The 23,363-nt window shown below is 44.6% G+C and overlaps 1 protein-coding gene across 8 annotated transcripts in view; it reads left to right on the top strand.

Moving 5' to 3' along the window:
- CELF2 (CUGBP Elav-like family member 2) overlaps positions 1 to 23,363 on the top strand; it is a 671,895-nt gene that overhangs the window by 432,709 nt on the left and 215,823 nt on the right. The window contains exon 1 of one of the 8 annotated variants that reach the window (XM_070800743.1): positions 20,328 to 20,349. The exons of the other annotated variants lie outside the window; for them this stretch is intronic. The gene's annotated coding sequence lies outside the window, so the exon portion shown is untranslated. Of the gene's footprint in view, positions 1 to 20,327; positions 20,350 to 23,363 lie in introns of those variants that run through there. 8 annotated transcript variants of the gene reach the window in all.

The raw sequence follows: 23,363 nt of genomic DNA, 5'->3' as shown, positions 1-23,363 counted from the left end.
GTGTGATTGACGGCCCTTGGCCACCAGCCATCCCATCTCCAAGGATCTGCGGGTGTGCGAGTCCATCGGGAGGCATTGTTTGAACAGCCAGGCACCATGTGAGGGGTGCCTTGATGAGGAAGCCATGAACTCCTGGGGTCCCCTCACCTTCCGAGGGAGCCCCAGTGGCTCTGCCCTTCAGCGTAAGTGATGCAGAGCCCCCATCCATCACTTTGGACAGCATGGTACATCCGAGGAGCAGAGAGCTTACACAATATACTCAGCAATAAGTCACAAAAACAGTCGTATTTTTTAATAATACTTTTGAAGGAGAAAAATCTGTTTTTCAGTAAATTCTGACATGGCTTCCCTCCAGATTGTATTACTCACTTAAAATTATCTTAGGGTCGACTTTTTTTCTTCTGTTCATTGGCTTTTTACTAGGTTTCTGCCTAAGACAAATACATCTCAGAGGCAGATTAAAAAAAAAAAAAAGGACTAGCTTCTGGGGGTGGGATTCTCAATTTCCTTCTCTTTCTGCTTTTGGGTGGTAGTAAGCACGTTAACACCAGTGTACTCAAATTCTACTGAAATTTTGTAGTTGCTGTTTATGATCAGAGAAAATTATTTGTCAACACAGTCCTGTGTCATTACCCCTATATATTTGACTTTTCTTTGTGAAATATCTTATTTATCTTCACTGCTGTGTGAATTACAGTCTGTCTGATAAATGGTAGGTTGCTATCACTTTCAGTGGTAGAATTCTGAATTCGTTACATATTACATAGTTACCTCTGTTGATGAGAACTCTGCATTCCTACTTTCTTCAACGCATAGTTTATATTTATAATGCAAAATGGCCCAGGGTCAAAAAGTTGATGCTGCAGGCTCTTGGATGAGGGTAATGCTAATTGTAGAAACTCTTCCCTCTCCTTTTCCATTCCTGCGATGTCAACACGTTATTCCTAAGTGACATGGGGCTTTCTTTGTGCAGGGCCAGATGGGAGTTCCTAATAAATCAAGGTGGATTATACTGTCCAGGAAAAGAGAAGATGCCAAAAAGTCTGTGAAATTCATTCTTCCGCTGGCAGGAAAGGATGATACTCAACCCCACTCAACTTTCCCTTCGTCACATCCCACCACCAGTTAAATGTTAAATCTATAGGTTTTTATTTAGATTATTTTTAAATTTTGTATTTTTTATGTATTTTTGGCCATAGCATGAAGTTTGTGGGATCTTAGTTCCCTGACGAGGAGCCAGACCTAAGCACTTGACACTGAAAGTGCTGAGTCCTGAGCATTGGACCGCCAGGGAGCTCCCGAAGCATGAATTCTAAATCCACAAGTGGAATAATGTGCAGAGTCTTCCAGGCCAGAAAGAGGTCCCGTAGCATTTTATAACATGAGATCTCTTGGAGCAGGGAGAAGTTGCCAGCACACAGAAGCATGCAAACCCGGTGACCAGCACCCTGGAGGAGAGCAGGAGCCGCCAGCTCCCCTGCTGTGTTGGCTGAAATGGGAGGTCTCAGATACCAGCTGTCTGGTTTTCTTCTCTTCCTTCTATGAAATGGAACGTTGCATTCAATGAAACAAAGCCGGGCAAAGAAGGCACATGTGCCACTAAATAACCTTTGCCACTATCTTCCCCACCCAGGGATCGAACCCAGGTCTCCCACATTGCAGGCAGATTCTTTGCCATCTAAGCCACTGCTGCTAAGTCGCTTCAGTCGTGTCTGACTCTGTGCGACCCCGTAGATGGCAGCCCACCAGGCTCCACCATCCCTGGGATTCTCCAGGCAAGAACACTGGAGTGGGTTGCCATTTCCTTCTCCAATGCATGAAAGTGAAAAGTGAAAGTGAAGTCACTCAGTCATGTCCAACTTTTCGCAACCCCACTGACTGCAGCCCACCAGGCTCTTCCGTCCATGGGATTCTCCAGGCAAGAGTACTGGAGTGGAGTGCCATTGCCTTCTCCGTCTAAGCCACTAGGGAAGCCCATTTTTATTTCTGAATCCTCCATTTCTTTTATTTTCAGTAAAGTGTTTTAAATTGGAGGATAATCATTTTACAACGTTGTGTTGGTTTCAGCCATACAACAACAATGTGAATCAGCCATAGTATGCACATGTCCCCTCCGCTAAAGCCTCCTCCCCACACCTCATCCCCTGCGCTGCCCCTCTCGGTCATCACAGAGCACCAGGCTGCACTCCCTGTGTTCCACAGCAGCCTCCCACTAGCTAGCTGTTTACACGTGTAGTGTATGTATGCCAGTGCTGCTTCCTCAGTTCCTCCCGCCACCCTCTCCTCCCCTGGCTGTGTCCACGGGTCTGTTGTCTATGTCTGTGGGCATTGCTTTCCATTGGACATTTGAGAGAGATTTATTAGGGGAGATCAGCATGGATTAAATACGGAGGCTGGGGCTTGCGGATGGAAGGTGGGGAAGGGAGGCATCAGTGATGGTCCCAGGGTTTCTTGTGTGCTTGAATGGAAGATTGTGGCAGCCAGTTGGAGACTTGGTTGCTTTGGGGAAAAGATCAGGAGGGTCAGGTTTTAGGAGGAAGTTGCAATACTTGGAGACATCCAGGTGGAGATGGTGGACGGCAGAATGGATGTGCAGACCTGGCGGCACAGGGAGAGCCTGGGCGTGAAGATGCGGGTTGTGACTGTGAGTACGCAGGAGTCGTTCCGGATGTGAGTATGGACCAGGTCACCTGACGGCTCATCAGCTGCTAAGAGTAAGAGGAGGAGCCCGGGAGGCCGGGGGTAGGGGGCTGCGGTTCCAGGGATGATGGGCATCACAGAACCCAAGACAGGAGAGCGTTTCCAGGTCAGAGGAAATGACATCCTCGGTAATGGGGTGCGTGGCTTTCTCCCCTAATTCAGGCCTCGTCGATTGTTGGCAGCATCGTAATCTGACTGCTTTGTAGAAAGATTGGCTGTGCCGTGTACACAGCAAGAGCTCACCCCTCCTGGTTGCTGACTGGTATATCTTTACCACTGTGACACACGAGAAGAACTTCCAGCCTCTGAGTACCGAGCCTCATGTCTCCCCGGCCTGGAATCATTTTGCTTTAATATCATCCTGTGGGAAATGAATCTAGTTTATTGCTCCGTTCTTTCTATCGTATATGGGATCCTAATGATCTTTCCTTTTCTCGACAATTTGGATAATGACAGGAAAGTATCCTCATTGCTGAGTTGCCCTGATTTTATAGCAGTTTCCTGGGAGCAGGCATCAGACGCCCCTAATAACATGATAGTCCAGATTTAATAAATGTATTTTCCAAAGTGTTTTCGCTTCCACGTAGAAGCAGAGGGGCCCTTTATTGAACTAATTATAATGTCAGGACTATTGATAGCGCTGCCCTGGTTTTGAGTGGAGGAGCAGAGAGAGCTGCCCACCCCCCAACTTTATTTACCGCATTGACGTTTCCGAGTTTGAAGGTTTGACGCTTGTTATTAGATCAGACTGTGATCCGGTGACTCCACTGCCGAAGCAGAAATAAATTCATAAAAATAGCCATGGTTGTTTACAAAAAGCTTTTCCAGTCCAGGACCAAAATAGACCCTCAATAGATGGCAAGATATTTCCCCCAATATGCCAGTTTTAAAATTATCGATTGTGAAGAAGAGGCAGTAACTGGTGCTTTTTTGAGGGGTATGAGATAAGAAAAAAATGCTAAATATTTCAGCAAGTCTTGGTTCCTCAAGTAACTTTGCTTTCCCTGTATAAACAATGCCCTCCTTGAGGATAACAACAGGCATGGGCTGTTGATTATTTTTGACAAGTTAAACTTTCTTGCACTCCTTCCTTGAACCTTGTTGTTGTTCAATCGCTAAGTCGTGTCTGACTCTCTGCGACCCCATGGACTGTAGCACGCATCCTTGAGCCTTATTTTATAACTTCAGAGTCTTCAGATTTTAAAACAGATTTCCCTTCTGGCCTTAGAAGCGGACAGTTGCCTGTAACTTCTGCGGTGGAAGTTTTCTGCCTGTCCCTGGAGCTCTGGGCCCATTTACCTGTCCAGTCTCAACTTCAGCCATGCATGTGGCTTTTTGGGGGGGGGAGTATAATTGCGTTACAGTGTTGCATTTATTTCTCCTGTACAAGGAGGTGAATCAGCTATATGTATACATATTCCCACACCCCTCCAGGTCATTGCAGAGCACCGAGTAAGCTCTCTGTGCTATACAGCACCTTCCCACTGGCTGTTTTACACGGGGTGGTGTATATATGTGATCCCAGTCTCTCCATTCATCCCACCCTTCCCTCCCCACACTGTGTACACACGTCTGTTGTCTACACCTGTGACCCTGTCCCTGCCCTGCACATAGGTTCATCTGTTCTGTTTTTCTAGATTCCACATATAGGCGTTAATACATAACATTTGTTTTTCTCTTCTGACTCGTTTCGCTGTGTACGGCATACTCTAGGTCCATCCACATCTCTACAAACGACCCAGTTTCGCTCGTTTTGTGGCTGAGTAATATTCCACTGTGTATATGTACCACGTCGTCTTTATCCACTCATCTGTCAATGGACATTTAGATTGCTTCCATGTCGTAGCTAATATAAATAGTACGTTGGGGTACATGTATCTCTTTGAATTATGGTTTTCTCAGGGTATGTTTGGATTCCCTTGTGGTTCAGCTGGTAAAGAATCCGCCTCCAATGCAGGAGACCTGGGTTTGATCCCTGGGTTGGGAAGATCCCCTGAAGAAGGGAAAGGCTACCCACTCCAGTATTCTGGCCTGGAGAATTCCATGGACTGTATAGTCCATGTGGTTGCAGAGAGACACGACTGAGTGACTTTCACTTTCCCCTTTGTGGGTTGGGTGAAGTTTCAACTTCTTAGCATGGCTGAAGGGCAGCTCACAGTGAACCTCCAACCTGCCTTTTTCTAACGTCTTAGGTGGCGACTTGCATAAACTCTTCACCCAGCTACACAAAACCATTTATCAGTATCTGAAAAAATCCACATCTTATCATAGCCAGCCCCACACCATCCCTCCATCTTTGAGCTTCTGCTCATCATTCAAGATTCAATTCAGTGTAATGTCCCCCTAATGACTTCCTGTATCTCTGGAGTTTGAATGTTTCCTTCTTTCTGTTCCCGTGATGTTGTGTAAGCTTCTAGTGAATACATTTTGTGGGGATTATTTTTAGTAATTAGCATTAGAGCCTAGTCCTTTTTAAAGCACAGGCTTTTGGATCAGGTGAACCTGAGCTTGAAACCTGACTCACCTTGAGCTGAAATTATGTGTTTTATCTGAACCTCATTATGCTCATCTGTAAAATGGGAATCATTGTAGTGCCTTTTTCAAAGTGTCATCATAATTACCTAAGCGATGTAAAACCCTTGACACATTAATCTAAAGACTGTCCCTGGCATATGTTCACTTGTTGAAGTGTTGGTGGTGCTGTTTGTCATTCTTTCCAGATTGTGGGTTCCATTAACTGGTCCTTAGTAGAACTTCAATAAATAGTCAGTGAATAGATAACAAGTGGGAAATCCACACGTGAATGTATTTTGGTAATCTCAATGATTTAAAAATCTCCTAAGACATGATATTATTATGGAGATTAAAAGGCCAAAAAGTTACCCAGTATTTTAAAACATGGATGAGTGAAATTTAGTAACCCCTAAATTTATGCTCTCCTGAAATGTAAGAAGTTCGAGTTGTGCTATCATAGTTGGTCAGTCTGCTTTTATTCAGCAAAGCATGACAAGTATTTAAATAAATAAATATGAACCATGTCACCCCTTTCCTCTTACGGTTTGGTCTGCAGCATTAATTTGATTATCACAGATCTTGACTGCTCTTCATATCATACCTTTTTTAGAATGCTGTGAATCATGTCAAGTTATACAGTTCTTTTATTTGGAGGAAAGTAAATTTTTCAAGAGCTTATTCTTCTAGTATTTCTAACTCATTTGCTTATCTTTTGCCTCATGCTATAAATTACTATAATCCTTTTTTGGATGATGAGACATTAGACTCTTGAGATTTTTTTTTTCTTTTGAACTTTTTAGTTGGTTTTGAGGTATAGCCGATTAACAATGTTGTAATGGTTTCAGGTGAGCAGCAAAGGGGCTCAGCCATACAAATGCGTGTACCCACTCTCCCTCAAACCGCCCTCCCATTCTTCAGATAAATTTAAAAAAATCTGCATTTCAGCTTCCAGGAAGCAACATATTTTCATGAGGTTACTTCATGAACTTAACATATTTGCCAGGAATATAAGTTACAAGAAACAACCTTGAGCTAAGAAAAAACTTCAAAAGTGTACTAAGAGGAGAAAAAAAAGCATTAAACACAAGTGACTGCATTTTCTAATAATGCTCATTGGGATTGGTAAGTATGGGAGCCTCCTAGAGAAGCGCAGGGATGTTCAGAACCTTAGCATCAGCGTGTTCTTTGTGTCTAGACTGGCTACGCCATGTGTAGCATATGGCCAACACAGATAACTTAGGACCATGGACTCTGAGACACTGAGCAAGATCCTGGTTACAGCCTTGTAATCACCTTCTCTGAAGATCCATGATTAAAGAATAAAAACCCGGGTTCAGCTGACATGTCGTTGGGGCCAGGCCTTTTCTTTGCAACCCTAGGATTTCATGATGAGCAAAATTAAAACAAGGATCCAAATCCATATCCATTTGGGCTTTGTGATGGGGAGTGAGAACGTTTCAGTCCAGATGAATCACGGTGTCTCCTGATTGATGGTGGGTGAAAAATAAAGATAGTCCTTTTTTCCATCTACAGTGGTGACTAAGAGCACAGAATCTGGAGCCGGGTTCTGGGTTTGAATATGACTTTGCAGCTTCCTCGGCTTCCCTTGTGGGCTCAGATGGTAAAGAATCCTCCTGCAATTCAGGAGACCAAGGTTCGATCCCTGGGTTGGGAAGACTGCCTGGGGAAGGAAATGGCAACCCACTCCAGTATTCTTGCCTGGAGGATTCCATGTTCAGAGGAGCCTGGCGGGCTACAGTCCATGGGGTCGCAAAAGAGTCGGACACAACTGAGCAACAAACATTTTTAACTTTTCAGCTTCCTAGTTGTGAGCTTGAATTGGTTCACCTCTTGGGGCTCAAGTACTTCGTCAGTAAAATGGAATAGCTAAGTGCCCATCTAAAAGAGCCATTGTGGAGCTTAAGTGAGATCATGTGTTTGTAAAACTGTAGCACATTTTCTGACTCAGAGGAAGACATGGGAGCAGCTGCTGTTGGTGTTACCCTTCAGGATGGGTTGGCCCGGATTTGGGTATTTCATTTACTTCCAAAACACCAGTGACTTCTGATGACATCATCAGCCCCTGTCTCCCCACCACCCCCCGATTAGGTGCCGAGAGGTGATTCATACCATCATTCCTTGCCTTTAATGGCCTGTTTCATTCTTTCTTCCCCCTTCGCTCCCATCCCCTTCAGAGCTCACCATTGTAATGCATTCAGCATTTCTTTAGGTGTATATTTGTCCCTGAAAAGTATTTATTTCTTTAAATAAATTTTATAATATACATCTCTGGAGTATGGGTTGTGGTTCCTTTTTCTTTTTTTGGTTGGTGCTGCTTTTAGAGCTACATAGGTTGTGGGTTTGCATTGTATTCTCATTTCTGGCTGCCGTGTGGTATATGTTGTCTACTCACTAAGTTTTGTCCAACTCTTTGCGACCCCATGGACTGTAGCCCGCCAGGCTCCTCTGTCCATGGGATTTCCCAGGCAAGAATACTGGAGTGGGTTGCCATGTCCTTTTCCAAGGGATCTTCCCGACCCAGGGATCGAACCCGCGTCTGCTGCATTGACAGGTGGACTACTGACCCACCTCGGAAGCCTTCACGTGATATATAGCATCCTATCAACTTTCTACAGTTTCATTTATTCACTCGCTTAGTACTGGTCACCCATAGCTCCCAGATATTCCAAATCCTGCTCTAATGAACATAGTGTCCTTGTATGATACTTTGTGGGTGTGTGGCTGTGGATTACTTTCTCAGGGTGGTGGGGCAGGAGCCCACTTCACCTCCCCAACTGCAGAGATAGATTGCCAGGAGGATGGATCCAGTCCCTCCTCCCAAAGCTGTGAACGAGCCCTGCTGTCACTCCTCCCCTCCACAAGGCACTGGGTGACTTGCTGGCTCTAGTCTGGTAGCTGGATCAGTGTCCATTAAACTTGCATTTCTCTGATGACTAATGAGACCAAGCTTCTTTTTATGTTCCTCTTAGCCATTTGGATTTTCCCTTCTGTGAATTACCTGTTCGTACTTTATGCACGTTTTTCTGTTGGGTTTCTTCTCTTTTTTTCTTCTTGATCTCTTGTGTAGTCTAGATATTAATCTTGTGTTCCTCTTTAGAGATGAAGGTGTCTTGTGTCAGTTTTCTCTGTGTCATCATTTGTGGTAGGCAGATCCATTCTTTTCTTTTATGAGTTAAAAATAAATCATGTTTGAGAAGTCTTTCCTCAAGCAATCAAGGATATTTTCCAACAACTATTTCTCTTTGCTTCATGTTGTTGCTGTTCGGTCACTCAGTCATTTCCAACTCTTTGCAGCCCCATGCATGGCAGCACACCAGGCTTCCCTGCCCTTCTCTATCTTCCAGAGTTTACTCAGACTCACGTTCATTGAGTTGATGAACCATTCAGCCATCTCGTCCTCTGTCACCCCCTGCCCCCAGTCTTTCCCAGCATCAGGGTCTTTTCCACTGAATCAGCTCTTTGGCCAAAGTATTGGAGCTTTAGCTTCAGCATCAGTCATGCCAGTGAATATTCAGGGTTTCCTTTAGCATTGACTGGTTTGATCTCCTCGTTGTCCAAGGGACTCTCAAGAGTCTTGACTGCGCTTTATATCTAGACCTTGACCGCATTCCAGGAGGAGGTTTGGGGGATTGGTTTTGTTTTTATAGTGAGGAGATATGGGTCTAACAGCTTCTCTCCATGACAAGCTAGTTTCTATAACACTATCCCTTAAATAATTCATTTATTTCCCCCTAATTCGTGTTGCTACCTGTAACATGTGACAGGTTACCACATATACATGGAAACAGTTTGGGGCCCTGATTCCATTTCTAGAACAGCAAATAAACCTGAGCAACTTGGATGCCAGGAACCCCAGCGCCTCATTGCACCTGGGAGTTGGGCTTGGAGTTTCCATCCAGAATTTTAAAGCTGGAAGGGCCTGTATGTGTAATCTACTGCACGCTTTCATTTTTACGTGAAGAGTCTGCAGTGTAGGGGTCAGAGTCTTCAGAGTCCCGTGCCAGGGGCAGACACTGGGCCGTGACCCGGTTTCCTCCAGGACCGCCCCCGAGTTCTCTGACTCCGGCTGCCTCCTGCCTCTCTGGGGGCAAAGCAGGTTTGTTTTTGTCCTCACTTTCTGCTCCCTCCTGTCACAGTTTTGTGGGTTTCGAGTGACCTCGTTAAGTGACCAAAAGTTTTGCTATGTAGGCTGGTTATTACCTATAACTACTGGGTGTAGTTAGTTTATCTTTTCCTCTCCTTTTCTAACTTCCTCCCTCCCTCCCTTCTTCCCTTTTTGTAGCAAGAAGGAATTTATTGGTGTCCGTCTAGACAGCAAGGCAGGCTGGAGAGCAGAGATGATGGGAATCGCCTTTTGATGCTCTGCATTTTAATATATGACTCAGAAAAATTAATCTGACTGCCATTCCTTCCTAGACACACTGCATCTTCAGATGCTTTACAAGAGTATGGTTCTTTGTGTGAAAAGCTTCTTTTCTTTCTCTCTTATTGAGTAGAACTGGAAAAAAAAATGCTATGGAACAGAAAGCATTGTCAGAAACCATTCGGTCTCTTGTGTGTTTCCCCCTTTTCTCCCTAAAGTGAAAAGTGTTAGTCGCTCAGTTATGTACTACTCTTTCTGACCCCATGGACAGTAGCCCGCCAGGCTCCTCTGTCCATGGGTCTCTCAGGCAGGAGTACCAAAGTGGGTAGCCATTCCCTTCTCCAGGGGACCTTCCTGATGCAGGGATGGAACCTGCGTCTCTTGCATTGCAGACGAATTATTTATCCCCAAGCCACCAGGAACCCTAAGTCTGGGGCAGACCCTGCTCAGGCTCCTGTATTGTTATCCACAATCATTTTGTTTCTAGTCTCAGCAGGGCTAGGTGTGTAAAAATGTTACTTCATGAAACAGAAACGGAAGAACTTGAATGGGAGGTAACATCTGGAGGCAGAGTCCGTGGGAAGAGAGAGGCTTGGGGACTTTGCTGTTGGATGAGGGAAGAAGGCAGGAAGGCAGGCAGGGTGGTCCTGCGGATGACTTTTGAGGTCAGGGCCGTTCTCAGCAAGTCCACCTTGCCAAGCCACTTCCCTGTAGAACACCAAGAGTCAGACGTGCCAAGGCAGAGTCCCATCACGTGCCATTTCTCCTCGTGTCCAGGATCTGTAAGCCTGCTCTTGTAACCCCCGAGCACGTGGATGCCCTGATCCCTATGAACCAGGCAGAGAGGCCCTTTGAAATGTGACACATCCCAGGGGATGTGGAGCCAAGTGTTTCAGGAACAGGGCTGGCAGACGGGAAGACCACACATCCATGTCTCCCTGGGCTTGCAATCATCCCCATGATCTTGTCTGTCCCTGAAGCTGGACCTGTCATCTAGAAGGGATTTGCAGTCCTTGGATGAAAAAGTAATATATAGCACTTATTCACAGGATGAGTATTTCCCCCTCAGGGGCACGGAAATCTTACGGGCCTCTTAATGATGATCTTCATCTTTCTGCTAAGTGTCTTATTGACTTCCCAAATACCCATGTTAAAGACGGGCAAAATGACCCACCAGAACTGTTTTACAGCTCATTGCTGTTCAGTCACTAAGTCGTGTCCGACCCCTTGCGAACCCACGGACTATAGCCCACCAGGCTCCTCTGTCCATAGAATTTCCCAGGCACTAATTCTGAAGTGGGTTGCCATTTCCTTCTCCAGGGAATCTTCCCCACCCAGGAATCAAACCCACATTTCCTGCCCTGGCAGGTGGATTCTTTATTGCAGAGCCACCAGGGAAGCCCCACTGCACAACTTACCTATTTACTAACTAGGCTGTCTCGTAATATCTAAAATGATCATGTGTGTTAGTCGCTAAGTCATGTGTGACTCTTTTCAATCCCATTATAGCACACCAGGCTCGTCTTTCCATGGAATTCTCCAGTCAAGAATACTGGAGTGGGTAGTCACTCCCTTCTCCAAAACAACAGTAGCCACAGACAATGCTTTTGTAAGTGATGGACATTCATCAGTGTAGTTAAGGCTGATTCATAAGAAGCAGCAGCTTAGATTCCCTTTTCTCCATATTCAGTGAAATCTGCTTCATAAAATAAAGTTTTTTCTTCCCAGCAAAGCAGAACAGAGTTGTAAAGGAAAGCTATTTTCAATTATAAAGAGGATTTATTTTCCTTTAAATGGGAAACTGTTCTTGGTTTATGGCCTGGAGAGGATCTAAATGCTTGTCTGCCTGATGTGAAAGCGTGCTCTCTTTCACTAGCCTTATGTCATAGAGGTTACAGATGAAAAATGATGGAGATGGTAGGAATAAATCTTCCTGGGCTGTGTCTGTAAAGCAGGCAAAAGGCCCTGGATTTCGGGTGGAGACACCGGAACTCAGTGTGTTTCCACAAGCACTTTGAGAACAAATCAATACCTCAGACAGTGATAGATTTTAGGAAACCATTTCTCATACAAAGCAGTAGAATTTGCATCTTATGAATTTGGTGGACTTGAATAATCAAATGGACCTTTGTCAGCCACCTCAAGGAACTGACTCATTGGAAAAGACCCTGATGCTGGGAAAGATTGGGAAGGCAGGAGGAGAAGGGGTCGACAGAGGATGAGATGGTTAGATAGCATCACCAACACAGTGGACATGAGTTTCAGCCAGCTCAGGGATATAGTAAACGACAGGGGAGTCTGGCATGCTGCAGTCCATGGGGTCGCAAAGAGTCAGACACTACTTAGCAACTGAGCAATAACAACATTAATCAGACATTTGGAGTAGGAGATAACCTGTGCTCTGACAAGAAGAGTCCGTGCAACCTGTGTGGTAGGCTTGGTTTTTGTACAGCAAACATGCAAAGAATGTGGCGTCTACCCCCAGAGCAGCTTTGTTAAAAGTCTCAGTCAGTTCAGTTCAGTCACTCAGTCATTTCTGACTCTTTGCGACCCCGTGGACTGCAGCACGCCAGGCTTCCCTGTCCATCACCAACTCTTGGAGCCTACTCAAACTCATGTCTACCACGTTGGCGATGCCATCCAACCATCTCATCCTCTGTTGTCCCCTTCCCCTCCTGCCTTCAATCTTTCCCAGCATCAGGATCTTTTCCAGTGAGTCGGCTCTTAGCATCAGGTGGCCAAAGTATTGGAGTTTCAGCTTCAGCATTAGTCCTTCCATTGAATATTCAGGACTGATCACCTTTAGAATTGACTGGTTGGATCTCCTTGCAGTCCAAGGGACTCTCAAGAGTCTTCTCCAACACCAGAGTTCAAAAGCATCAATTCTTTGGTGCTCAGTTTTCTTTATAGTCCAGCTCTCACATCCATACATGACCACTGGAAAAACCATAGCTTTGACTAGACTGATCTTTGTTGACAAAGTAATGTCTCTGTGTTTTAATGTGCTGTCTAGGTTGGTCATAGCTTTTCTTCCAAAGAGCAAGTGTCTTTTAATTTCATGGCTGCAATCACCACCTACCGTGATTTTGGAGCCCAAGAAAATAAAGTCTCTCACTGTTTCTACTGTTTCCCCATCTATTTGCCATGAAGTGATGGGACCAGATGCCATGATCTTAGTTTTCTGAATGTTGAGTTTTAAGCTAACTTTTTCACTCTCCTCTTTCACTTTCATCAAGAGGCTTTTTAGTTCCTCTTCACTTTCTGCCATAAGGGTGTTGTCATCTGCATATCTGAGGTTATTGATATTTCTCCTGGCAATCTTGATTCCAGCTTGTGCTTCTTCCAGCCCAGCGTTTCTCATGATGTACTCTGCATATGAGTTAAAGAAGCAGGGTGACGATATACAGCCTTGACGTACTCCTTTTCCTATTTGGAACCAGTCTGGTGTTCCGTGCCCAATTCTAACTGTTGCTTCCTGACCTGCACGCGGGTTTATCAGGAAGCAGGTCAGGTGGTCTGGTATGTCCATCTCTGAAGAATCTTCCACAGGTAAAGGTTTGCCTACCTGTTTTTTTCTTGTATCCATTTTTGGCTTTCCAAAAGGCCTCCTTCGTGTTTGCTCCTCTAATTACACATGAAACATCATAGCAAAAATTTTAGAAATGTCCCGTATCCATCCAAATTCTGAGCGTACACTCTTCTTCAAGCCACATTTTTATTAAGTATTAATATCCTTTCAAGAAAATCTCGCTTTGTAGGCTCTTGCATATTCTTCTTCATCTCAGCCATGGGGATAATAAGCTTTTTCGTTTCTTGAAGATGTATCTCAGGGAGTGGAAAGCATTCAGTCATGAACCAGGGAAAGAGACTCAGAGACTACAGAGGGTGAGGAAAGATGAGTCCAAATTGGTACCTCTTGTGAAGTGTGTGTATACACACATAATACTCATGGCGTGTGTGTTTGGCTCCTTAGCTTTATCTACACACACATTTGAATTAGGACTAGAGCTGTTAGCTGAAGCAATTGTTTATCAGTTTTCCAACAGGTAATAGAAGTGAAGGTTTTAACATGGACTGTATTTACTGCCTTTTTGTTTTTTTACTTTTTAAAAGCCAAGGAAGAAGTAGCTATGGTGGATAGCCAGAGAGATGCCTTTATGTTTGTTTAAGGAGTTTGAGTGAACTCCGGGAGTTGGTGATGGACAGGGAGGCCTGGCATGCTGCAATTCATGGGGTTGCAAAGAGTCGGACTCGACTGAGCGACTGAACTGAACAAAGGCGAAAGGATTCAAGTGGCAGTCAGCTACAAACAGCAGTTTTTGTTGGGGGGAAAGCCATGGCAATAATCAGTTCTTCAGTCAGCATCTTGGAGACAAGCAAAGTTCGAACAACAGAAGTGGCGTATAGACGAAAATAAGAGGAGTAAATATGAAATCATGACGGAAGGTAGTGGGCTGGGTCACAGTAGTAAAAGCATCGCATTTCCGCATGTGTGGCCCGTATCTGAGCCTCTGCTCCAACCACAGAAACACTGTATTTTCTTAGCACACATATTTGGAAAGCCAGTGAACAGGGAAGTGCAATTTTCAGTTGCTCAGTTGCTCAATACCTTCCTGTTTCAAAATATAGATGATTTTCACTTGCATTGGAACCTAAATTTAGGCCCTGATGATTCTTGTCAAGGTAATAAGAGCACTGCTTTATATGTCTTGGGAAATGTTTCCAGAAGGAAAACGAAGGTTCTGTTCCACTCACTGTTACACTGGCCCTTTTGTGTTTTAAATTCAGTGAGAAGAGCGTCATCAGCATCATCATGACTATTAATATAATTATCACCACTAGGCGGTGCGTGGGGAATTGGAGGCACCGACGATGATGGGATCCATGCTCCTATGCTGTCACTAATTGGCAGTTAAGGGAATACCGACGTGTATCAGATGAAAAGGTCATGGTAGCATCCAGTGCACTTTCCTCAGTAATTAGATTTATGCTGGGGCTGGAGGGTGGAGGAGGCCATGGCAGGAGACACGGCCTTCCATATGTGGGTCTGTATATAGACGTAAAAGACAGAAGCGGGGTAATGTGTTTATGTGTTATAAGTGTTCTATATCAGAAGCAGGAATTCTTTTTTTTTTTTTTTAACTTTATTGATATATAGTTGATCTGGGCTTCCCAAGTGGCAGCACAGTGGTAAAGAATCCACCTGCCAATTCAGGGGACACAAGAGACTCAGGTTTGATCCCTGAGTCCAGAAGATCCCGGGAGAAGGAAATGGCAACCCATTCCAGTATCCTTGCCTGGAAAAATCCCATGGAAAGAGGAGGCTGGCAGGCTGCAGTCCATGGGGTCACAAAGAGTTGAATAGGACTTAGCAACTGATCATACACACATACACACACACACACACAGTTGATCTACAGTGTTACGTTAGTTTTTTCTATACAGCAATGTGACTCAGTTATACATACATACACAGACACACACGTGTGTATTTTTTTTCATAATCTTTTCCATTATGGCTTGTCACAGGATATTGAAGATAGTTCCCTGTGATGTAAAGTAGGACCTTGTTTGAAAGTGTTAGTCGTTCAGTCGTGTCCGACTCTGTGTGTTGACCTAGTTTATCCATCTTATGGTTAGAAGCAGGGATTCTTTAAGCCAGAAACAAAGGGTGGAGCTGGAGTCTTGAGAATCCCCTTTGGAACATGATGGTCTGCCTTGACCTGGATCCCCAGCCGCTCCCCTTGTGCAGAATCGCCCGCATCAGGGTCCTGGTGTGTCCCCTCCATGCAGCCAACCCAGGAACATTAGAGCCGAAGTCAGGTTCTGGATTTGACAGGTGTCATTTTCCAGGGGCATCACTTCTTGATTTCTTCTTTCTTTTTATGATCTGGAGGTCATCAGGGAATCTCTGCTGTCAGAAAACAGTGTCAGCTTCTGGCTCCATGTATAACATCTTGTGTCTGGTTTCCTCTAGACTGAAAATATAAGTGGAAAGAATTATAGATGGCTCAATTAAAACAGTAATTGGCCAAAAACGGCTCATAACAAATCCAATTCTGGGAAGTGCCTCTGTGCTCTGATTATCACGTTCCTCCCTATTTCTCCCACTTAATTTTTTAAAATGTGATGTAATAGCTCAATTAAGGATTCCTCATTTCTCATTTGTCTTTCTAGCCCTCGTGCCTAGTGAGGGGCCTGGTGCATAGAAAATACTGAGAGTAAAAACAATAAATCAGATGAGAGTGAATAATGATCAAAACCTGGTGGGAACACATGGCTACCTCCTCCAGTTGCCTGGAGGATCCCATGGGCTGAGGATCCCATGGACCGAGGAGCCTGTGGGGCTACGATCCATGAAGTCGCAAAGAGTTGGACACGACTGAAATGAGTTAGCACAAGCATGCGATGATCAAAACGACCTTCAAAAATGTGTTGAATACGAAAAATCCTAGTTTCTTAGTGTCCACAGCCATTGTGTAGGCCAGTGGTACTTATGTAAAATATCAGGATAAAATGGACAGGAAGCAAAGTTAATGAAAAAACATAATACTATCAGTAAATCTGTAGCATGTTGAAGACAATTGGACAGTTTTTGATATTGTATCAAATCTTTGGTAAATGCCAGATTTGTATTTGCCACAAGTCACTCGGCGGCTACTGGACACCGACACTCTTATCAGCTACAGTCTTGTTGTTGTCTAGTCACTGAGCCGTGTCCGCCTCTTTTTGCAACCCCATGGACTGTAGACCACCAGACTCCTCTGTCCATGGGATTTCCCAGGCAAGAATACTGGAATGGTTGCTATTTCCTTCTCCAGGGGATCTTCCCAACTCAGGGATCCCACCCACATCTTTACAACTGAGCCACCAAGGAAAGCCCTCTGTGTCATTGGATCTGTTTTAAAAAAATGATTTACTGCTACTCTTTTTTTCATGAGGGGACAGAATAGGATACCTTTGGAATTTCCCATAAATAAAGATGAGTTGACATTCTACCCATCACCTAATATCTTGTGCTTTCCCAAGAATGGAGACCATTTAAATTCTCCTCATTCCCTTTGGTTTGTTGACTTTAAAAACTTATCAGTTTCCCCATTCGGCATTAAAATAAAATAGTATGTTTAATCATCATAAATTTGAAATGCCTAACAGCCACCCAAATATTAAGTAGGCAATTAGATATATGAATCAGGAACTCAGGACCTCAGGAGAGAGGTGAAGGCAAAAGATACAAATTTAGGTTTCATCATATTGGACTTTTTTTTTTTTTTTTTGGCTGAAACAGTTACATTTATTTTTGGGGGGTTGGAGTGAGTGTCATAAAGATTAAATTGCAACAGGTTGAGTCAGTGCAAAATAGCATAAACCATATGAAAGACTTCCTAGATTGGCACCTGCAAAAAAAAAAAAATCATTTCTGGAATGATATTTAAAGTGCTGAGAACGAGTGGGAGCATCTGAGGATGAGCAGAGACAGAGAAGAGACGAGGTCCATGGACTGAGCTCAGAAGCATTCCAGCAGCTAGAGGTGCAGGAGGAGAAGTTAGCAAGAGAGGGCCCCAAGGAGACTTTGAGACCTTGATAGTATTACTGTCTGACCATCAGCAGAGGACTTGCAGGTCAGACACACGGATGGCATGCCAGAGCAGCCAAGCACTGCCGTGTGTGTGAAGTCGAGCGAGTGGATGATGGTGCTGGCTTTTGAAAAAGCAAAGGCCCTTATTAAGGGACTGTCTAGTTGTCACAGGTGCGCAAAGGCCCTTTCCTTCTTGTGACTTGAAAAGATCATTTCCTAGTCTGAACACCCACAGCAGAAAATGCAGTCATCTTGGTAGAACTTTTCAGTTCTGCTTAGCCAAAACATATAGCCAGCTGCAGCAAAATTCTATTTGGTTTTTGATTTAAGGTCATCAGATTACTGGGTAAATGACCTTATGTATTGTTGCCCATTTTGTATCATCATTAGGTTCCCAACAGATAGCCTGTACCTTCTGGCATGGAGTAGAGGCTTCAGAAATATTTTGGAGTAAAGAGTCCAATTAAACACACCTTTGGCCCTCCGTCAGTGTATGGAGATCTGTGCTGCAAATTGTTCTGGAGGTCAGTGAACTTCAGCAGTGAGATGTGTCTAGAGCACACAAACGGAGTTTTTTCAGACGGTAACATTAATTCAGAGAGAGTCAGAAGCCGCCTCCTAACCAAGTTTTAATGGGTTAAAAGGATCTATTGGAACTTCCCTGGCCATCCAGTGGTTAAGGGACTCCACGCTTCCACTGCAGAAGGTGCGTGTTCGATCCCTGGTCTGAAAACTAAGATCCCACGTGCCTCATGCATGACTAAGGAAAAAAAAAAGGACACGTGCCTTATTCAGCTTTCTATTTCCAGCCCAGCAGTTGCCGAGAACCAGACACTGTAGGCGCTGAACAGCTTTCTGTTGGGTTGTTGTAAAGAGGGATGTGGGACATATTGGGTTGTTAAGAATACATGCTCCTTCTCACTAGGGAGAGAGAGGGCTGGCTTGCCGGAGGAGGGAGCTGGGTGTGTGAGTTACAGGGACCCATTCTCCATATCTGCTGAAGGGCTGTCAGATAGGAAGTACATTTAGAGACCTACATGTCCCTTCAGCTATTCATCACTGTTGATTGGCTCCGGTGGCAGGCAGCAGTATTTTTAGAGAAGCGAATGATACGGAATTTCTTCATGTACAGAACGTTAGCTGATCCCATTACTCAAAGCTACTCAGAAAGTCAGAGCTGACACTTGACTGAGCTCCGGAGGAAAAACAATAGACCTAAGAAACAAAAATCCCGAATTGCATGATGAAAATATAGGTAGATTCAAGTTAGCGCCTCAGCACCGTTTATCCAGTTTGGTGCTGTCAGTGGGATTAAAAATAGAATTTTCACAGGGAGCAGTTTTATGTAAGTCTTCACCCTTATGGAGTGAAAAATAGGTTGAGTTTCCTCTTCTTAGACCACCCTCCTTTGAAATATACCTGACATTTGTGCTCTGACAGTTGGTGTATGTAGATAGCAGGAAGGACCTTTTTCCCCATAGAAGCCGGCACAGTGCTTGTGTATACTAGTTTCCAAAAGATAAATGCAGGAAAAAAAAAAAGTATGTTTAAAATGTCCATGATCCTATGGGATGGTGTTAGTCATTTCTCACGTAAAATCCTTTTAATTGAAGTCTCTGCGATAATGTGTTTGAATTGCTTCTCTACAAGAACTGGAGACCACAGAAATTTATAGATCATCCTTCAGAAGATCAAAGGATCAGGCTGGATGCAAATTTAACTGGCAGTAAACCGCCGGTCTCCTCCTCAGCAGATGCTTTTCAGTGCTGTGTTCTTTGACTGACTTTTCAAGGCCTGATGGTTTTTAAGAGGCAGCAGTTCCTCTGATGAGTCTGTTAGGCTTGTCAGTGAGGAGCCTCTGTTTATTCACATCCATACCATATGCATGAGGCCTCTGAGGCTTAAGGGTTCGTAACCAGACTCTGACGAGCAGGGTTTGCAGATTTTGAGCCACAATGCTCCAGCCCAGGGGTAGTGCCCATTTTGGTGGAACAAGTGTCTTCTTGGATCCACCTGTGTCATTATTTGATAAAATTTGTCAGTGGTTTTCTGAGCTGCGTGGGAAGAAGAGCAACCCTGGCAAGTCTGGGGAACAGGTTGAATGCTGAGTCCTGGTGGGTTTGCTTTTGAAAATCGATGAGGAGAGAGGCCCCGTGTTCCTGTCGGTCACATGATTGAGAAAGGCATTGGGATGAGTCCAAGGAAACTTTTAACAGGATACCAGGGAGGCGGTGTTTCTGTATTAAAAATTGATCAACAAGTTGTTTGTTCTGGTTGGAGAAGAACATGCAACATCGTAGTAGAATGATTAATTGAACAAACACATATACAGCGCTTGTTACATGGCAGATGTTATTCTAAATGCTTTACAAAAAGTTAATTTATGGTAAGGTTCTATTATCACTGTCATTTTGAAGATAAGGAAACACAGGCCCAGAGAAATGAGGAACTTGTCCGGGATCACACAGCTAGTAATAGCAGAAGTTGGCCTTGAATCTGGGTGGTCTGGCTCAAGGCTCCAGGTTCAACCCACTAAGCCATGCTTCTTCCTACACATCCTGTGAGGTGTGATTTCTGAATCATTTTGACAAGCAGTGATGTGTTTGTGCTTAGTCAGTCAGTCACATCTGACTCTTTGCAACCCCATGGACTGTTGCTCCCGTCCCAGGCTCCTCTGTCCATGGAATTCTCCAGGCAAGAATACTGGAGTGGGTTGCCATGCCCTTCTCCAGGGGATCTTCCTGACCCAGGGATTGAACCCAGGTCTCCTGCATCATTGGCAGACAGATTCTTTACTGCCACACCACCTGGAAAGCCCTACAACCAGTGATAAAGTCCCTGTAACCCAATGAATTTTATTCCTTTATATCATCTCTCTCCATTCACCCCTTTATATTAAGACCATTAAGAGATTTTTGCTGAATGTGAAGTGTGCTGGTTTAAAAGACTTGCCTTGAATGCTGACATCTACTAGCCATGTGGCTTGAGAAGAGTTGCCTGAGTTGCTTTCATTTGCCAAGTGGGTATGATGATGTCACAGAAGTCAAAATGTTCTAAGAGTGCAGAGCACTGTGGAAATGGGCCAGGCTTCCTTCCCAGAGACCAGTGGTTCTCCAGTGACAGCAGTGCCCAAGGGGGTCTTGGCCTTTCCCTGGATTTCGTATTACTGCCTGTGAGTTCTCTGGAGACTGCCTCGAGACGTGGGTGTCATTTGAGGTCATGCCACATGACCTGTTGGGGGTTTATGTGTAACTCTTTAATGTTCATAATCGAAACAAAGACTGTAGATGTGATGGGATCATGACAGGAACATGACCCCTGTTCACATTAAAATGGGGAACAAAGTCTCCATTCTGGGCGGTACATAACTTTTAAACCGGATGACTCTCCAGAGACAGGTACCTTGGAGCGGCCCCACCACTGACCCCAGGCTGTGTGATGCTGGAGCTCCCAGCCCTAGGCTCCGGGTGGATAGGCTTAATCTCAGCTTTGGTTCTGATCTTGTCCTGGCTAACTCATGCATGCACAACATGATGGGGCCGTGTCACGCCTCACAGCCTTTTTCTGTGCTACCCTTTTATACATTTTTTATAAGGCAGAATGTATTCAGAGCATTCTGCTTCAAAAGGCATTTTGCTCTAATGGCTGTGAAGAAATGTTTACTACTGTGGTTCTATGTTTTTAAAAAACAAAAGGGTAATCACGAGCACTTAATTGTCTTCGATGCTCTACAAATAGTAATTAAAACTCTTTCTTGTGTGTGGTTTTGCAGAAGTGTAAACATGTCTGTGAATGAAATTAGGCCCCATGTCAAGCCCAATGTGCCCAGCAAAGGGGCTGGTTTTTAGCAGTGCCCAAGGGCTGCACACGAAGCCCAATTGTAAAAGTGAGCCCCATTTAAGTGTGTGCTGCTTCCACATTCCTGTTCTCAGTCTTAATCAAAGGTGCAGTGTAGTGTTTTCACAATTTGCCTTCTCTTATTTATTATCACTGTGTCATGCCCACTCCCAAACCATATTCATCTCTTCCATCCCCAAAGCTTTCTGTCGCAGCACTCCTGAATAACATACTTCTGTTACAAGATTGGTGTATTCGAGAAGTAGTCTGCAGTGTCCCCCATTTCACAGAGAGAAGAACTGAGCCATAGCAGCCCCTGATTTTTGCATAAGGTTAAAGCTAGCCAGTGAGAAAGCTGAAGTTACCCACTTTGGGATTCTTGGCCCCGGGTTTCCCCAAGCAATTCCACAACCTCTCATGTGTATGTACCAAGAACAGCGTTAAACCAGCTCCATGCCTCAGCTCGGTCTGTCCAAGGATGAGACGATTAAAAGCCTGTCATGTTAGTGTGTAGCTCAGGAGTCACTTCTCTTGTCCTTGCCTCACTTGAGCAGGGAACAAGGAGGTCAGCAAACCTGATTCTGTTTTGGTCCTGACCAGCGACTGGTTGTTTGACCTTTCCCAAGTCACTTAACTGCTCTGTCAGTCTCTGTGAAATGAGGATGGAGGAGCCTGTCCCCTGCCTGTCTCCAAGGGTGACTTTATCAGGAAAGGTGAGTGGAGATGCTCAGAGCATCTCAAGGCACATGCCCAGGCCACTCTCCAGTTGACCAGATACATAAATGAGGCTGATGCTAGATGGGGACTCGTGATTCTTTAATAAAAAGATGTGCCAGAGCAGCAGCATCAAAACCTTGACACCTTCCATCTCCCTGGATTAATGAAGGTTTGAGAGTCCAGAGGTCCCTTTTTTTGTTTTTGTTTTTGGTAACCCTGAAATTTTAGATACCTTGAGTAAACTTGAACAGGTATATTTAGGAGGGTCTGATAAAATAGGGCAGTAAACTGAGTTAGGAAAATTCAATAGACATGCTTCCTAAAAGTCAGGTTTTACTTGACCTCCTTCTGTCTTTCTTGAGGAACGGTTGCTGTCACCCAGCTCCCTCCGAGCAAGCTAGGAAATTTCTTTTGATTCAGGACAGCATCCATAATTTCTTGTGAAAGCTGGTGACAAGCACTTTCTTCGCAGACCCTTTCATAATGTTTTTAAAAAATTGTTTAAAAGAAAAAAATTCTATTATAACAGCTATCAAATTTATGGTTCCCCCTCACATAGTCTAACCATTAATAACTTATTCTATCAATTTCAAGAGAAATGTCATGGTCAGAAACGTCATGTTTGTATTATACATCTGGAGGTTCTTTTTATTGACAAAGTTAATATATTTTAAAATTTTAAAATCTCCCATAAGTTATATCTGAAAAATCCAAAACCCCAATAAAGAAACGGGCAAGGGATTCAAGTTGGCTTTTCATAGAAGAAATGCCAGTGGCCAAGAGGGCATGAAAACTGCTTTCAGCCTCCCTCGGTAAAGATCAAGCAGGATGTCTGGGTTCACATCCTGACAGTGCTACTTACTTGGGCTGTTGGATTTTTCTCCTCCATTTTAATTTTTTTTGAAGCATTGCTTTTATTTTTGGCTGGGTCTTTGTGCAGCACGTGGTCTTTCTCTAGTTGTGGCGAGTGGGGCCTAGTCTCTCTTGCGGAGCACGGGCTCTAGAGTGCCCGGGCTTCAGTAGTTGCGGCTCCCAGGCTCTAGAGCACAGGCTCAGTAGCTGTGGCTCACAGCCCTAGTTGCTCCACGGTGTGTGAGATCTTCCTGGACCAGAGATCCAACCCGCGTCCCCTGCCCTGGCAAGTGGATTCCCAACCACTGGGCTACCAGGGAAGTCTGCCCTCTCCTTTTGTTGATTAAGGTTTTGTTTACATACAGTGGAACTTAATGCGCTTTGATAGTTGTCTGTAGTCGTGGGCTGCTGCTACTGCTGCTAAGTCACTTCAGTCGTGTCCGACTCTGTGCGACCCCATAGACAGCAGCCCACCAGGCTCCCCCGTCCCTGGGATTCTCCAGGCAAGAACACTGGAGTGGGTTGCCATTTCCTTCTCCAATGCAGGAAAGTGAAAGTGAAGTCGCTCAGTCGTGTCCGACTCTAGCAACCCCATGGACTGCAGCCTACCAGGCTCCTCCATCCATGGGATTTTCTAGGCAAAAGTACTGGAGTAGGGTGCCATTGCCTTCTCCCAAGTCATGGGCTACTCCCCAGTCAATGTCCTTCCTTTTATTATGCTGTGATTCGCCAGCAGCAAGTTTTCCCGATCATGCCGGCTTTGGTCGGACCAGGTATGGT

Source organism: Bos indicus, chromosome 13, assembly GCF_029378745.1.
Source record: "Bos indicus isolate NIAB-ARS_2022 breed Sahiwal x Tharparkar chromosome 13, NIAB-ARS_B.indTharparkar_mat_pri_1.0, whole genome shotgun sequence".
Taxonomy (NCBI): domain Eukaryota; kingdom Metazoa; phylum Chordata; class Mammalia; order Artiodactyla; family Bovidae; genus Bos; species Bos indicus.
The sequence above is the reverse complement of the archived record's forward strand: the minus strand, read 5'-3'. Positions and strand labels throughout refer to the sequence as shown.